We start from the raw sequence: 6000 nt of genomic DNA, 5'->3' as shown, positions 1-6000 counted from the left end.
TTTTGACAAGGCTGAAAATCCGAGCTCCCCTCCTGCAGCTGAGATGAAATCAGTTGACGATACTGATCCCTCCTCTCCGGAAGGACGTGTTGAGGACATCACAGAAACTCCTCTACCTTCCTCACCACCAATCTTCACCACTGATGAGCCCACTCCAACCAAGGGCCTCAACATCGGAAAAGGACGTACTTTTTCTCCTTCCTCTCCCACAGATGAAGAAGTGTTCATTCATACTCCAACCCCAGCCCCTGATGCTGCTACATCATCTCATGAAGCTTCAACCTCTCACGAGCAAGCACAGGCACCCCCTGCTCCTCATGAGCAACCAGATGAAGTCATCGAAATCACTCGCAAACCGGGTGTCATTCGATATGACTCAGATGTTGACACTGATGAATATCTCACTGAATGGAAAATGAGAGAACCTGTCAAGTCTCAGTTCAAAATCCCTGAAGGAACTGAGAATCCAATTGATGCTTTGCTGGATGTCATCTCTGATCAACAATTCGCTATTGAGACGCTCAAGCATGAGAGAGAACGTCAGGACATCTACGGCGCCAAGTTCCTAAGATATCTCATTGTTGTTGAAGCACAGGCCCAAGATGACATGATCAATCATGATGCTCGCATCACCGTTCTCCGAAGAAAAATTCTGCGTGCAGAAATTGATCATCTTACTCTCAAAAGGGACCTGGTTCCAGTTCAAGAAGGATTTCCAAAAGCTCAAAAGGACATCAACGAGCTACAACAACAAGTCTTGGAAGCAGAGATAAAATCCAAGCAACAACTTCTCGATCTCCAAAATCAACTTGGAAAAATGCGCATCGAGTTCATGAAAGACTTCATGTGTAACACCCAAATCCAATTTAATTTTAAATAAAAACGCACGCGGAAAAATCATGACTATAAATAAATATATAATGTGAAAATAAAGAAATAAATATCTTATTTTAAAATACTTTACTAAACATAACATTTTTAAGTAAATTTAAATACAAAATATTTGATTTGCCATTCGACCTTCCACGTGCCTCCGACCTTTAAAACCTGAAAATGTTTAATATGGGATGAGCATACAGGGTACACTCGGTGTGGGAACATGCAATTATTGTCCACGTTAATAAAATGAGAATCACATATGATCAATACATTCGTAATTGAAAGTCGCACGGTGGCATACCAAGGACCTTTCCGTCCTGGACCGATTTAGCCGGCCCCTGGCGACTGATTGCAACCATAACTTTAACATAATATCGCATTGTGGCATACCAAGGATCTTTCCATCCTGGACCCATTCAACGGGCCCCTAGCGATATAATTTAATGCAACTCACATATGGTAAACACATAATATTAAAATGGACAAGAATTAACCACAACATGTACTGAAATAAATCCCACACCTGAAATTTGAGCTTTGAAAATCAACTTGAGTAATTCAAATCAAAATCAACGTCTTAGTTGCCCGCACCTAATTACAATTAATAAAAGAATAGAAAAACTTAATTATTATAAATATACATACTCGTGCGTGTGTTCGTGTGTTAATATATCACTAAATTATATAAGAACTAGCAAGGTAAGAAAATTACCTTAGTGTATTATCAAATATTTAGTTAGTGATGATGGAACTGTCACCCCAATTCTCGTCTATTTATACTAGTTTCAAATTTAAAATACAATGAATATAAAGTGTAGGCTTGATGAGTCATTATGTAGGCTTTGTAGGTTGGCTTAGTTATTTATTTAGGAAAACTCCACGTATACCTTATGCAATAATATAAATAGATGATATTATCTATAACTACATACATATCTATTGTTTTCGTGTACTGATACATACAAATTTACACATTTATTAAATTATTTTATTTTTTTGTTTTTCTAGATAAATATATATATATGTGTGTGTGTGTAAGTTTCGTGTATATATATATATATATATATATATTATATATATATATATATTGTTTAACTTATAACTTAAAAATTCAACTTATATAACATGTAAATTTAAAATGCTATAAATCGTACAAATACATAGAATTAAAATATTTTCTGCAAATATTATAGCTTAAAATTATAATAATTTTCAAATAAATTATATAAGGAAAATAAATGGTTTTGGGCTGTGACATCATGACTTCTACTGATGCTAAACTTATGATCGCAGAAGAACTCTGTCCCATCTTTGCTCGCCTTGCAAGATTCGAAAGTGAGCTGAACAATGTTCGTGAATCATCCAACTCTGGCATCCAAAATTCATCGCTCATTCAATCGATGCTTCGCGACATCAAGGATCTTCAAAGGACAGTCAACTCTCTCCCTGGAGATGATGCCAAACCGGGGGAAGTGTATTTGGAACCTGACCTCCCTGAAGATCTGGCACAGGACTTTGCCAAAGCTCAAGCTCTTTTCTCACGTGCTACCAATCCCTCTTCACAAGCTATTTCTGCCTCAAGAGAATTCAGCAGAAAGAGATCAAGAGAAGAAACCTCATCGTCTAGAGATCCAGAGCCGAAGGCCAAGAAAGTTCTCCTTATGGGCGAAGATATTCAATAACCCTTCCCACAAAGGCTTTGAGAACAACAAAGACTAATGCAATATATCAGCGAAGGTCTCTTGGTATCCTACTTGGATAGGTTTGAGCGACAAGAACAATGGATACCGACTGACATGAATGAATGGTGGGAAAAGCTGAAAGAATGCTACACCAAATGGGTTATTTTTGCCAATCTCAACAGGAGTAGTGATTTCCAAAATGAAGCATGGAAATACTTTCTTGTAAACTGGCCTGAAAGAGCAATAGTTATGAGAATGCAGTCTGCTCAAAGGAAAGCTGGAATTCCAACCTCAAATTCCCTGAAGACAACGGTTTGCCCTTCGAGAAATAGAAACGGCGTCAACAGAGATTCTATCAGAAGAGAAGTCATGAGCATCTGCAACATTTGGAAGGTGCCTACAAACGTCAGCTCAGATGCTTATAACAGTATCAGGAACGCGGTCTTCAGTTTGTAAGGTCAGAAGCCTTAGTCTTCTGTTTTGTTTCTTTGGTTGTTCCTTTTCTTTCCTGTATTTCGAACTGAATTCTCATCAGTTTTCTTTAATAAAAATGAACTTCTTTTGATCTCAACCTGAAGACAATGACTTTTTGTCCAGGCTCTGATTACTGTTTTTCTGTCTTGTCCTTGTTCTATTTTGAACTGTTGTGTTATTTCTCTGAGTACAAGTTTTAGGTTCTATTATTAAGGGGGAATAGTATTCACCCTGTTTTAAAACTTGTGCTCTGAGTTCAGTCTTTTTCTTGCTTAGAACTGTTGTGTGGTTTTGGCATCATCAAAAAGGGGGAAATTGTTGGGAACTTAATGAAATATCCTAATCCTTGTTTTGATGATACCAAAATCAATAGGTTTCTTTTGTAATAGACTAGAACTGCTCGAACTCAAGTGTTAGAGTTCTTTTTCTAGTTTAGCTTGCTGTTCTGAAGACTGAATACTGAAGAACGAAGGACTGAAGACTGAAGACTGAAGTTGCCGACTGAAGCAACAGTCGAAGAATCAGTTTTGAACTGATTACTTAATGCGTGCCATGTGGAATCAGCGGACTGATACTAAAGTCAAGTATTAGTTAAACATTCTTCCTCGGACTGAACCTACAACGTTAAAAAAAAGCCACGCACTCCAGAAATACAGCCACATTAAATGCAGAGATCTCAGGATCGTCATTTCTCTGCAGAGGTCATTCATCCTTGGTGATTACTTTTTCAGAGATGTCGCATCTCCTGGTCTTCAAGATAGCCGTTCTCACCAAACAAGGAACCTCGATGATTGAAGCCTCAGCCCAAGTTCAAATTACTCTCTAATGGAAGAAATCTTGAAGACCTTCTCCGCCAACGAATCTATTCAAGACTTCTCCTATAAATAGCGCTCGACGATCACTTCAATCTATACCGATTCAACGACATAAGTTGAAACTCTGCCAAAATTATTTCTCAGCCAAAGCCCAGCCTCTCCAAAGTTTGAATCGAAGAAGAGAATCCCAAAGCTAAAAATCAGTCACTGCTGATTACATAAATTCTCTTAGACCTTAGGCAAACCTCATTTATCCAAAGCCTAGGTCAAACTAACTGCAAAGAACTTGTTCTTTGAAGTTTAGTTGGCAACTTTATCAAACCTCCCTTCGACCGGCAGAATCGAGTGTTTGAGTTGTAAAGGAGTTCAGAAGGTACTCTGTCTCCGTGAGATCCTAGTGCCCAGTGCGTGCTAGGAGTGAGAAATTCAACAAGGTGTGTTGGTACTGAAGATTGGATCTTCAGTTGTTTCGGTTGTATGCACCCGCAAGCACACATTCAGGTTTGTTGTGCACCCGTAAGCACAAGCATCGGTTTGTAGTGCACCCGTAAGCACTTGCAGAGTGAAGTTGTTGGTCTGATCAACCGACCGCGGATGTAGGAAGTATTTTTCGAACCACGTAAAAATCTCTGTGTTATTTACAGCTTTCAGTATTTACCTTCTTACTTGTGCTCTTCCTTTCATAAACTGAAAACTGATTAATTGCAAAGAGAAACTTAAGACTAACAACGTGCTCAACTCAAAGGCTATTTCGAAACAAAAGTTTTCCACTGCGTGTGTTATCAGTCTGACTGATCTATCTTCTGATAGTCATAAAGATTTATAACATCTCTGTTTATCAAACTCGACTGAAGCCTTACGTGCATCAGTTAAGTTCTTGTGACTTAACTGATTACTCCTTACTGAAGAGCTTTCAGTATCAGTCGTCAACCCTGTTTTGGTCAAAACTCTTTTCAGTAAACATGTGTCTGAGTTTGTGTTTAAAGTTTCGTTTTGATCTCTGTGTTAAGATCGAAAAATAGCCCATAGGTGTATTTCCCCCCCCCCATACACCTATTCGAGACCCTCCGGACCTAACAACTAGCCACATTATTTTAGTTCATCGTCGTACTTTGACATGACTAACAATTAAAAATGATTGTGCTCTATCTAAATATAAATTTATTTTATAATTTTAACATAAATAGTATTCCCTCAGTCCACGACGATTGAGGAGTGAGTAGGAGAGCACGAGTTTTTAAGAAAATATTAGGGGATTGTATAAAAAAAAATGGACCCATCAAATTAATTTGTTATGTAATTAATAAATAATGTATGAGATGATTTTTTGTAAATATTATGTACGAATGAGTGTAAAATTTAAGGATAAATATAATACTCGCGGGTACCCACCCCTAATGGGTCGGGGGTATGGGGGTGAAATTTCAAGGGCGGGTATGAAACTTATATCTGAGTTGGGTTCGGGGGTATGGGTACCTTCCCCGAACCCGTTCCGGTTGTACTTTTATATGTTTCATAGAATTTTTGTTAGAACATATATTTGAATTTTAATTGTGAAATTTATGGTTTATTTTATTTTGAATTTTTATATGTTTGATGAAATGAATAAAATGCTTGTTGTGTAAGAAAATTTTATAAAATGAATAAATAAATAAATTAGTGGGTACCCGACGGGTAATCCCCGCCCCGATTTAAATGGGTATGGAAGCGAATATGGAGATAATGTTTTGAGGCGGGTATGGGGGGTGGAAAAGCAATTCCCGCTCCGAACCCACCCCGTTGCCATCCCTAGTAAAATTATAAGAATATATATCCTAATATAAAAAGATCGCATTTATTATGGATGAAATGTAAGTAATCCCATTGAAATTCGATTAGATAGTAACTAGCAGTGTAGCACATGTATATATCTTCAAGTAATCTATAATCTATAATATATTGAAAATGCAACTTTCAATTAGAAATCAATTTCAAAATTGAGTGTTAATTTTGTACTTATAATAAAATTAAAGGTTTATTGGTAAACTATATTTTTTCCTTTTTTATGTTCTTTATCTTTTTATTTTTTCGCTTTATTTCTTCCTAAAATTATAAAATTCGACTAATTATAAATTACTAACATGCATATCAAATTAAAAATCACGATAAGA

Source organism: Salvia miltiorrhiza, unplaced genomic scaffold (genome assembly GCF_028751815.1).
Source record: "Salvia miltiorrhiza cultivar Shanhuang (shh) unplaced genomic scaffold, IMPLAD_Smil_shh original_scaffold_392, whole genome shotgun sequence".
NCBI classification, from domain to species: Eukaryota; Viridiplantae; Streptophyta; class Magnoliopsida; order Lamiales; family Lamiaceae; genus Salvia; species Salvia miltiorrhiza.
This window is presented reverse-complemented; position numbering follows the sequence as displayed.